The sequence below is a fragment of the Dendrobates tinctorius genome, unplaced genomic scaffold (genome assembly GCF_039654945.1).
Source record: "Dendrobates tinctorius isolate UK_male_01 unplaced genomic scaffold, ASM3965494v1 ptg000001l, whole genome shotgun sequence".
Classification (NCBI taxonomy): domain Eukaryota; kingdom Metazoa; phylum Chordata; class Amphibia; order Anura; family Dendrobatidae; genus Dendrobates; species Dendrobates tinctorius.
This window is the reverse complement of record NW_027361669.1, coordinates 2654535-2667701: the sequence shown is the minus strand read 5'-3', so window position 1 is coordinate 2667701 and position 13167 is coordinate 2654535.

Below are 13167 nucleotides of genomic sequence, written 5' to 3'. Positions count from 1 at the left end.
TAAATGTGTAAGAATGAGAGATGAGAATGGTGAAAGGAGAGAAGAATATCTTGTGCATACAGCTATTCACATTCCATGAATGATTTACTTGCTGGTTTGACAAATTACTTCCAGAAATTAGAGTCCTGCCATAAGACAAATCCTGTACATATGTGCACAAGTAGACAACACCTGTTTGAAGCAGTCTCGATGGTTTCTCCTTTGTTTTGTGCTAAGTGTTCATCTTTGGATGCCGTCCCCAGGCTCCCTGGACAGGCCTGCTGCCCTGTCAACCTTGAAGACAGGAAATGAATTTGGATGAACAATCCCGAATGGATTGACTGTCCCCCAGGGGAGGCATTCCTAGTACTGGCCAGGAAGAGAAATATTGATTGGAGCTTGCCAAGAAAAATCTTTTCCCAGAAAATGATCAGGGACCATGCTGTTCTGAGTCACACTCCCGCCCCTTGTTTTGTGTCTTTCTAGGTCTTAACCTCGCTGCTGCTGGACTACATAATAGGGATTAACAGACATGAAGAGTCTGTTCAATGAAACATTTTTGGATGTGAGAACATCTCAATCCTTAAAAATTAAAAAAACAGTAAATGTTATCAGTGTTATAATATTAGTGATTCATTACTCACTATGTTAAAGATGCAGGCCATTATAATATTACTAACCTTACAGCCTATGAGGAGAACCAAAGTGTGTAAAGACACCCAAATTAGACAAGTGACAACTTATACAGTGGGAGATTAATATGAATCAATTTTGTAGGTTATATATACATGCAGGGGTGGACATAGTGTAAGGGGGTGGAAGGACACTATTACCTTGCTCTTCCTCCTTTAATGTTCTTAATGTTTTCTATAATAATTGGTAGTACTGCTACATGTTGCCATGTATTACTACCCAGAATTAATGGTATTGCCACACTGTGAAATGTGTAACCATGTGCTGTAAATATGTTGTGCTTCATTGTAGTATGCTATGTTTTAAATAGGAAAAGTGTAGTACACCCTTTGGACACTAGAGGGTGGGGGCACTTTAGTTTATAGAGCTTTCAGCAGTATATGGTTAAGTGTAGGAGGGGCTGCTGGAAGTTAAGGATAGGTGAGAAGGAAGTTAGTTGAGATGGGGCCAGGGTGCCCGAAGTGTCCACATGGGCTATAGACCCAGGACGGATCGGCAGCCACGCAACGTTAAATTAGGCTTTTATGCTAAATGTATTTTGTTTTCTTATTTTGTCAATGTGTGTGTGTGTATATATATATATATATATATTTATTTATATATCTACATACTGTATATATACATATATATCAAAATCTATCTATTTATCTATCTCCATATATACAGTATATATATATAGTGTATATATACTGTATATATAATATATATATACACTGTGTTCCAAATTATTATGCAAATTATATTTTTCTCTGATTTTCCTAAATAGTCGGTACAAAGGACAGTCAGTCTAATAAAAGTCATCACCCGTTAGAGTATGCATCACATTTTATTGAAGAAACCTCCCAATGATAACAGTATAATCTCCAAAATGAATAAAAACTCAAATTGCACTGTTCCAAATTATTATGCACAGTAGAATTTCTAAACATTTGATATGTTTTAAAGAACTGAAAATGCTCATTTGTGGAATTTGCAGCATTAGGAGGTCACATTCACAGAACAAAAAAGCTATTTAACTCCAAAACATCCTAACAGGCCAAGTTACATGTTAACATAGGAACCCTTCTTTGATATCACTTTCACAATTCTTGCATCCATTGAACTTGTGAATTTTTTGGAGAGTTTCTGCTTGGATTTCTTTGCATGAAGTCAGAATAGCCTCCCAGAGCTGCTGTTTTGATGTGAACTGTCTCCCACCCTCATAGATCTTTCGCTTGATGATACTCCAAAGGTTCTCTATAGGGTTGAGGTCAGGGAAAGATGGTGGCCACACCATGAGTTTATCTCCTTTTATGCCCATAGCAGTCAATGACTCAGAAGTATTCTTTGCAGCATGACATGGTGCAGTGTCATGCATGAAGAGGATTTTGCTCCTGAAGGCACATTTCTGCTTTTTATACCATGGAAGACAGCGGTCAGTCAGAAACTCTATATACTTTGCAGAGGTCATTTTCACACCTTCAGGAACCTTAAAGAGCCCTACCAGCTGTTTCCCCATGATTCCGGCCCAAAACATGACTCCTCCACCTCCTTGCTGACGTCGCAGCCTTGTTGGGACATAGTGGCCATCCACCAACCATCCACTACTCCATCCATCTGGACCATCCAGGGTTGCTCGACACTCATCAGTAAACAAGACTGTTTGAAAATTAGTCTTCATGTATGTCTGGGCCCACTGCAACCATTTCTGCTTGTGAACACTGTTTAGGAGTGGCCGAATAGTAGGTTTATGCACCACAGCATGCCTTTGAAGGATCCTACACCTTGAGGTTCGAGGGACTCCAGAGGCACCAGCAGCTTTAAATATCTGTTTGCTGGTTTGTAATTGCTTTTTAGCAGCTGCTCTCTTAATCCGATGAACTTGCCTGGCAGAAACCTTCCTCATTCTGCCTTTATCAGCACAAACATGTTTGTGCTCAGAATCAACCACAAATCTCTTAACAGTACGATGATCACGTTTAAGTTTTTGGGAAATATGTAATGTTTTCATCTCATGACCAAGGCATTGCACTATTTGATGCTTTTCAGCAGCAGAGAGATCTGTTTTCTTTCCTAAATTCCTTGAAACCTGTGCCCTGCTTAATAATGTGGAACATCATTCTTAAGTAGTTTTCCTTTAATTGGGCTCACCTGGTAAACTAATTATCACAGGCGTTTGAGATTGATTTCAGTGATCCAAAGAGCCCTGATACACAATAGCATCTATGAGTTTATTTGAAAAACAAAAAATTACATCTTTATGACACTTAAATCCAATTTGCATAATAATTTGGAACGCAGTGTAGATATATTTAGTTTAGTCCAAGGTGTACTCCCAACTACAGAGTAACAGCACAAACGCTGCAACAATACCAATAGCAGAGGCTGAACACTACTGGAAGAACATATGGGAGAAGGAAAAAACACACAACACCAGTGCAATGTGGCTGCAAGCTCTGAGAATGAAACACAGCAACCACATAGAGCAAGAACCAGTCACCATTACAGAAGATGAAGAGCTGGAAAAGACATATACTGTATATATATATATATATATATATATATATATATATATACTTGCTGAAGAGCCCGGCGCTGCCCGGGCATAGTAACTAACTGTGGTTAGTTATAACAAATTATAATTATCCTCCATCCCATAGTCCCGTGCCCATATACCCATCATACATATCCACCATCCCATAGGCCCGTGCCCATATACATATCCGCCATCCCATAGTCCGGTACCCATATACCCGTCAAACATATCCCCCATCCCATAGTCCAGTGCCCATATACTCATCACACATCCTCCATCCCATAGTCCCGTGCCCATATACATATCCGCCATCCCATAGTCCCATGCCCATATACCCGTCATACATATCCTCCATCCCATAGTCCAGTGCCCATATACCCATCATACATATCCTCCATCCCTTAGTCCGGTGCCCATATACTCATCACACATCCTCCATTCCATAGTCCCATGCCCATATACCCATCACACATCCTTCATCCCATAGTCCCATGCCCATACACCCATCTTACATATTCGCCATCCCATAGTCGAGTGCCCATATACCCATCATACATATCCGCCATCCCATAGGCACGTGCCCATATACCCATCATACATATCCTCCATCCCATAGTCCAGTGCCCATATACCCATCACACATCCTCCATCCCATAGTCCCATGCCCATAAACCCATCATACATATTCTCCATCCCATAGTCCCATGCCCATATACCCATCATACATATTCACCATCCAATTGTCCCATGCCCATATACCCATCATACATATTCGCCATCCCATAGTCGAGTGCCCATATACCCATCACACATCCTTCATCTCATAGTCCCATGCCCATATACCCATCAGCACATATCCTCCATCCCATAGTCCCGTGCCCATATACCCATCATACATATCCGCCATCCCATAGTCCCGTGTCCATATACCCGTCATACATATCCTCCATCCCATAGTCCAATGCCCATATACCCATCACACATCCTCCATCCTATAGTCCCGTGCCCATATACATATCCGCCATCCCATAGTCCCGTGCCCATATACCCGTCAAACATATCCTCCATCCCATAGTCAAGTGCCCATATACCCATCACACATCCTCCATCCCATAGTCCCGTGCCCATATACATATCCGCCATCACTTAGTCCTGTGCCCATATACCCGTCATACATATCCTCCATCCCATAGTCCAGTGCCCATATACCGATCACACATCCTCCATCCCATAGTCAACCATTATGACATCATAATGAGCGGCGGCGGGACTTGCTACCTATGATGACATCAGCATCGCCATGGCAACCGTTGTGACATCATAATGAGGGTCGGGGCTTGATACGCACACACTGCTTCCCCAGTATGCAAATAGGGGCATTATGACATCATAATGAGGGGCGGGGCTTGACGTGCACACACTTTTTCCCCAGTATGTATATAGGGGCAAAATTGTTTGGTGAATTGGAATGCGCGGGGTTAAAATTTCACCTCACAACATAGCTTAGGACGCTCTCGGGGTCCAGACGTGTGACTGTGCCAAATTTTGTGGCTGTAGCTGCGACGGTGCGGATGCCTATCGCGGACATACACACATACACACACACACTCATGCACACATGCATACACACATACATACACACTTTGAGCTTTATATATTAGATATATACATATATATATAGAGTATATATTATATATATATATATATACTGTATATATATATATATACTGTACATATATATATATGCACATCCCAAAATTAAAATATCATCAAAAAGTTAATTTATTAATTTATTTCAATTCTTCAATACAAAAGGTGAAACTCCTATATTAGATATAGTCATTACAAACAGAGTGATGAATTTCAATTGTTTATTTCTGTTAATGTTGAGGAATATGAAAACCCAAAAGTCATTATCTCAGGAAATTAGAATACTTTATAACTCCAGCTTTAAGAATGATTTTAAAAGCAGAAATGTTGGCCTACTGAAATGTATATTCAGTAAATGCACTCAATACTTGGTCAGGGCTCCTTTGGCATCAATTACTGCATTAATGCGGCGTGGCATGGAGGCGATCAGCTTGTGGCACTGCTGAGGTGTTATGGAAGCCCAGGTTGCTTTGATAGCAGCCTTCAGCTTTTCTACATTGTTGAGTCTGGTGTCTCTCATCTTCCTCTTGACAATAGATTTGTGGTGCCCTGAGGCTCAGCCGCCACAGAGGTACTGCACCTCCTCCTGAGGTGTGGTGCCCCACCATCGAGATAAGTTGGAGGCTCCTGACCACGCTCCAACACGCGCATCCCGCACAACAGAGTAGTTCAGCAAAGCAACATTGCGGCTCCTTGCTTAGAGAGTAGCAGAGCACTTTTGGTGGCTCCCTGCTTGGAACACTAAACGTGCTGGGAGGCGGGTGGAGTTAGAACACATAAAAGAGCGGAAAGGTTTACGATTTCAGGTCAGTCAGTAGGTCAGTCTGAGGGAGGAAGTCACTCAGAGAGGAGTGAGGAAAGGAGATCCCTGGAAGAGGGATGGAGGAAGGTGTGCTGCAGCTGCCTCAGTGATCTGAGCCAGCTGGCACGGGAAAGGAAAGAAGGAGAAAGACATTGAACTGAAGCCTGAGATTCCATAAGAAAGAAAGACAAGTACGGAACGTAGGAGTAAAAGGGAACACAGAGGACGTGGGTTAGAGGAAGAACCCTGCCTAGAAGTTCTAAGCGCAAGGCTGGGGCCCGGTCCCCGAGGATGTATGTACACTAATGGTTCTGCAGCAGACACTGGTGGAGTAGTGGGCTGTAAATGCACTACTCCCATCTAAGACTTGGGGGCACAACAGCAACTTGGATAGTGAGCCGGGACTCAGGAGTAAGGAGTCCCCAAAGCAGGCTACAGCTGTCTGCCGTACAAGTAGAGTTCTTGGGAATATCTGTCAGGAGGCACTCCAGTGTAACTCAGTACTGGGAGTACTTCACACTTAAAGGCGCTATAGAGGAGACGTTCAGAAAGGCACACGTTGGCGGAGTGTTGGAAGGGAGCATTCCATCTTGCCTGGAGGTTGACTGAGTCCCTGACCCGGAGGACACGGCACGGAGGCAGGCACCTGTGTGTACTACAGACTGTGAGTAAAGCTTTGGAACTACAAGCCCTGGTGTCCTCCATTGATTCTTCCGCCAGCGCACCCAGCATCGCTACATCTGGGTACCAGTTCCTACACCGCCTACGCCTCTCCTCTCCTGCTACATCTACACTGCCCTGGGGCTACAGCTCCACCTGTGGGGAGCTTCATCATCTTGGCTGCAACACACCATCAGCCCCAGAGGATCTGCGTGCAGCGTCGGCCTAACACCTCACTTGCCAAACACCACAGGTGGTGTCACGAACTATTCCATTAACTACATTCCACCATTCAAACTCCCCCTATTAATTGGGCTCCCAGGGCCACAGGCCGAGTCACCGCTGCTGTGACACATCCTGCCGACACTGGCCCGGTACCGAGTACCCCATGGCCCTGGGAGGGCGACACAGATTCTCTATGGGGTTAAGGTCAGATGAGTTTGCTGGCCAATCAAGCACAGTGATACTGTTGTTTTTAAGCCAGGAATTGGTACTTTTGGCAGTGTGGACAGGTGCCAAGTCCTGCTGGATAATTAAATTTTCATCTCCAAAAACTTTGTTCTTCAAGGAGATAAGCTGTCAACAGCTTGCCCAACCCTTCTTTCACCATTCAGAACAACTGCATGCTCTGCCAAACTAAGCATGTTTTTGTAATGGAGCGTTCTGACAGCTGTTGGAGATGTAAGTGTGCTTTCACCCTGCATTCATGCACCCATTCAGTGGCTCCTTCAAGGCTTACATCCGAGAATTGGGCAGATGCACTGACAGGGACATAGACTATAATTTTTGGTCATGTATGCCTACTGAATGTGAACACTTAGATGTAGTAGACCGCATCTGAGTGTCCGCCTCCAGTTGGCGCATGCTCCTGAAAATGATGAACGGCAGAGCTCATGTTCAACCTGTTGGCAATATTATAATCTGTTACCCCTTCGGCACATACACCTGAATTCTGTTTCACATGGAGGGTTGGAAGCCCCGACAGAGCCACTTAACGGTTGGCTGAGTACAGTATGAAAGCACCCTACAGGCATATTAAAAAAATCAGAATGGTGTTGCTTTTTATTGTAACTCTTGATAGCGAATGGTTCTGAGCAGAACACTTTCTTTGGTATGAGCAATGAGTATATAACTGGGGATGAGTTGCAGTACTTGCATATTGCTTATACTGTAGCTGTGGCACCATATAAGGATAAATTAAAAAGACAACATACAAGTTGGTAAGTGTTGAGGCCCCTTAATTCTAACAGTTATTCTGCAGTGGGACACCCATCAATCAGCAAATGCATGCATTGGGAGATATAGCAACATCTGCAGCTATGATGCAGGGACATCTGCTGGCAATGCGTGAACTGATAGAATATGTCTATACTGTACTGTATGACCTCTCAGGCTTGCTTATATCAGTGCTTCCCTATAATCCTCCATGTTATGTTGATGAAGTAATGGCTGTAACGTCACAAGAGGCAAACTTCCGGGAGTGAACCCTCTGGGTCGTGGTACCAAACCTCCCCTGAGTGAGCGACCCAGGTGGAACCAACCCCTATACAGGGATCGTTTGGGGCAGGCTCAGGGACCTCAAATACCATGACAACCGGAGCCAGAGTATGACTCGTAGGAACAGTGAATAAACATAAACCAGACAGATGGAGCTAGCAGGATAGGGAGATAGGACACAAACGGAGTATAGGGGAAGTTGGAGAGGATCAGGAACTGTGAGGCCAGGGTCCGGCGGATCAGGACACTCAGCGACAAGGGAATGACAGGAGGGAACCAGAGCTGTAGGAAACACAGAGGGACAAAGTATAGTGACTACAGGGATAGTTAAGGTACAAAGCAGCAAACAAACCAGAGAGGCCCTAAGTAAAGGTACAGAGAGAATACACAATAATCAGGCACCTTCTCTAAGGGAGGGCGGCCTGATATACCTGGTGCTCACCCTCCAATGGACAAGCGGTGCTTCCAGGTCAGGTCACCGCAGCTGTAGAAGATCCCGGGTGTGTGCACGGCCGGGGCCTAAGGTGCATGCGGGAGGCTGCCGTGCACGAGACCGACGGTGCAGGGGGAATGTGCTGCAATGCCCTGCAGCTGCGAATCGGAGTGCTGGAGCGGGAATGCGAGCAGACACAGTGTCGGCAGCGGAGGTCCGGGCAGCGCCAGCAGTGGGGGACTGGGTAAGCACCTTGCTAACAGTACCCCCTCCTTTACCCTCCTCCCTCCTGATATTGGACAGAAATCTCTTAAGAATACGGGGTCCATCAATATTCATTCTCCCTCGATTCCCAGGACCTCTCCTACGGACCAAAACCCTTCCAATCCATCAGAAAGAATGTTCTCCCCCTAATTCTCTTCAAGGCCAGAATATCCTTTACTTCAAAGACGTTGTCGGTACTAACTGGTTGCGGAGTAGAGCCAGTTTCAGAGTGGAAACAATTAAAAATAAGAGAGAGACATCGAAGGCATTGGAAATATGGAACGAGGTAGGTAACTTTAATTTATAGGCTGCATCGTTGATGTGTCCGAGGATCTCAAAAGGACCGATGTAGTGAGGTCCTAGTTTGTAGGAGGGAATCTTCAGTCTGATATATTTGGAAGAAAGCCAAACCTTATCACCCGGAAGATATGCTGGGAAGCCCAAGCGCCTCTTATCGGCATGTCTCTTCATCTGATCCCCAGCCTTTTCGAGCGCTCCCAGGCTGGGTTCACACTGCGTTAGGGGGCAATGTGCTGACGGATCCGTTACATAGTGGCACTAACGCTATGTAACGGATCCGTTAACGCCGCCATTGCCCACAATGATACTAATGCATACTAACGCATGCCAAAATCGGCATGTGTTAGAAAGTATGCGTTAATTCATGACACACCCTCGAACGCTGCTCATGTAGATGAGTTGGAAGTGACAGAGAAATAAAAATACGGGAGTTCAAATTTATAAATATGTTTCAATCTCTAACAATAGGACTCAATTTGACACGTGGATTCATGACTCACTACATGGACACAGTTCACACCTCCACAAAAAGGTATCCAAATGTCTAACAGAACACTTCCAGTTCACACCTCTACAAGAAGATCTTCAGATGTCTAATAGAACACTTCCACCTCATCTACATGTATAACAAAAACCTTAATTTGATTTCCTTGGCCTATCTCTAGCAAGCATCATCTCATGTTCTTGTATAATTCCTATATAAATGTTGCCATATCTTCTCAGTAATTGCCTGATGAAGGGGCCTTCTGAGCATTGAAAGCTTGTGAATATAATTTCTCTGGTTAGCCAATAAAGGTATCACTCCTTGAATACTTTTCTCAATTTTTTGGGGACATAAGTATTTACATCCATTCTGCAGAAGAAAAGGCTTTGGAGAAAAAGCCACAAGTGACCAACTGACCAGGAGAAAAGCTTTTGGATAGCATGGCACCAGCTCCCGTGGAGGAAGCATCCACCTCAAGGATAAATGGCCTGCTATCTTCGGGACGATGTAACACAGGCATGGCTGCAAAGTATTGTTTGAGGCTTAGAAAGGCATCTTCGGCCTCCAAGGTACAGACACTGGAATTAGCCCCCTTTCGGATGAGAGATGAGATGGGCTTGGAGACTGAGGAGAAATGAGAAATAAACTGCCTGTAATAGTTTGCAAAGCCAAGGAAGCGTTGGATGGACTTAACTCCAAACGGACGTACCTATTTGAGAATACCGGACAGCTTCTCAGGATCCATCTTCAATCCAGAGTCGGAGATAATATACCCCAAGAATGGTAAGGAAGTCTGCTCAAAAATACACTTCTCTATCTTGGCATAAAAGCGATTCTCCATCAGTCACTGCAGCACTAGAAGAACACTTCGTTCTCCTATGGGAAGCAAGGTCCTGTGAAAAGACAAGGATATTGTCCAAATACACCACGACACATGAATATAGCAGATCCCGGAAGATGTTGTTAACAAATTCTTAAAATACCACGGGAGCATTGCTGAGACCAAAGGACATGACCAGATATTCCTAGTGTCTGTCTCGCATATTGAAAGTGGTCTTCCACTCATCTCCAGAGTGAATACAGATCAGATTGTAAGCCCCATGTAGATATAGTATAGAGAAGAACCAGGCTCCTCTTAAACGATCGAAGAGCTCAGGGATGAATGGCAGAGCATATTTGGTTTTGACCGTGACATCATTTAGTCCCCTGAAATCAATACAAGGCTGAAGGGAGCCATACTTCTTCTTGACAAAGAAAAATCCATCTCCAAATGGTAATCAACTGAGCCACCCTGCATGTATTTACTCCATTCACTGCCAGCAAGCAGCCTGAATGATACAACTTCCCACCTCTGCTGCCTCTATTTCTCTGCTGTAATATATCCAAATGGTAATCAACTGAGCCACCCTGCATGTATTTACTCCATTCACTGCCAGCAAGCAGCCTGAATGATACAACTTCCCACCTCTGCTGCCTCTATTTCTCTGCTGTAATATATCCAAATGGTACAACGCCATACTTCTGCTGCTTGACCATTTTGCTGCATATTTAAATGTGCTTGCTAAAGCTTTGGTATAATTCATTTGTTGCACTGTATGTAATACTTACTGCTTTAGTTCTGTGACTGAGGCCTTTCTAGATCTTATCAGGTGGAAGGTGCTATAGCATTTTGCCACATCTTGGTCTAGTGCCTTTGATCATCTAACCATCCCCTAGTGTGCTGGCCCCAGCTGCCAAATTATACCCAACCATCTCCCACAATCCCTCTCTCCTGACCCTGTAGTGTGGCCTATATATGTAGTAGTTGCTAAGGGGAAGCACGCAGTGTGGGGTACAGCACGCAAGCATCCCATAAGCAAAGCATCACAGAAGATAAGCATCCAGCAAAATGGCAGTTATACATGGCAGTTAGTCAGGGCAGGAGTCAGGTAACCCACACCTTGCCTTCCCCTTTAACCATGTGCTTTATTTTTATCCTCCTGTGTTCCCTTGCCATCCACATTCATCACCCTATCCCCCCTCCATCACGACTCATACACATCAGCCCCTCTATACTTCACTCTCCCATGTACAGCTCCCACACACTCCTCACCTTCCTGAGAAACCTCTGCCCATCTTGCCCAAACACATCGCAGAAAAAAACTACTTACAACTCCAACAACTATTGGCTCTTTATCTTCCTTCTCCTACTGATTTCAGGGGACATCTCCCCCAACCCTGGTCCACCATCCCACAACCTCGACCCCTACCCTACCTCATATCGAAACCACAATAATCTGATTAACATTACTTGCACTCCCTCATCTCAATCTTTTAATTGTGCCCTCTGGAATCCACGGTCTGCTTGTAACAAGCTTCCTTTCCTACACAACTACTTTCTGAACAACTCTCTTAATCTGTTGGCCCTCACTGAAACCTGGATTCAGGATTCTGACACTGTCTCTCCTGCTGCCATTTCCTACGGTGGCTTACAATTCTCTCACTCCCCGAGACCCACAAACAGACCTGGTGGTGGAGTTGGCATACTCCTGTCCCCACAATGCACTTTCTAGGTCATCCCCCCAGTCCCATCACTCTTATTCCTTTCTTTTGAGGTCCACACCATCAGGCTCTTCCGTCCCCTCTCCCTCAGGGTAGCGGTCATATACCGGCCCCCAGGCTCACCCACCCTCTTCCTTGACCACTTTTCAGCCTGGCTGCCACACTTCATGTCCTCAGAACTACCAACCCTCATCCTGGGAGACTTCAACATCCCCATTAACAGCCCTAATTCCACATCTGCATCCCAGCTTCTATCACTAACCACCTCTAGGCCTCTCACAGCTTTCAACCTCTGAGACACATAAGGACCCTTGATCTGGTCTTCTGCCGGCTCTGTTCAATCTCCCACCTAAACAACTCACCGCTTCCACTCTCTGACCACAACATTCTCTCCTTCACGCTCACAAATCCTCGCCCACCCCAGCTCATTCCTACCTACCACACAGTCAGAAATCTACAAGCTATTAACCCTCAGACACTTTCAGATTCCCTACACTCATCTCTGTCCCCAATCTCCTCTCTTTCCTGTCCTAATCTGGCTGTTCATCACTACAATGACACTCTTAGAAGCACCCTTGACCAAGTAGCTCCCCTCACCCTCAGAACCTCCAAACACAGAGTAAAAGAGCCCTGGCTGACATCGCAAACTCAACTTCTCCAGCGATGCTCCAGGAGTGCTTGAACGCCTATGGAGAAAAACCCGCACACCAGAAGACTTCATCCACTTCAAATTTATGTTAAGAACCTATAACGCTGCCCTTCACCTTGCCAAACAGACCTACTTCACCACCCTGATCTCCTCACTAGCCAACAACCCCAAGAAACTTTTTGACACTTTTCACTCCCTCCTCAGGCCAAAAGCACAAGCCCCTATCACAGACATTTGTGCTGATGACCTGGCCTCCCACTTTACAGAAAAAATAGATAATATCCGTCAAGAAATCTGCTCCCAACCACCAAGTGCTGTGACTCCCATCCCTTCCTACATCTCCCCTGGCTCACTCTCCACATTTGATCCCATAACAGAAGAAGAAGTCTCCAGACTCCTCTCTTCTTCTCGTCCGACTACATGCACTACCGACCCCATTCCCTCACATCTCCTCCAGTCTCTCTCTCCAGTCGTCACAACCCACCTTACAATCTTTAATCTCTCCCTCTCCTCGGGCATTTTCCCATCCTCCTTCAAACACGCCATCGTTACTCCACTACTAAAGAAACCTGCTCTCGACCCATCCTGCACAAACAACTACAGACCAGTCTCCAATCTCCCCTTCATCTTTAAACTTTTGGAACGCCTAATTTACTCCCGCTTTACCCGTTACCTCTCCATTCACTCCCTTCTAGACCCT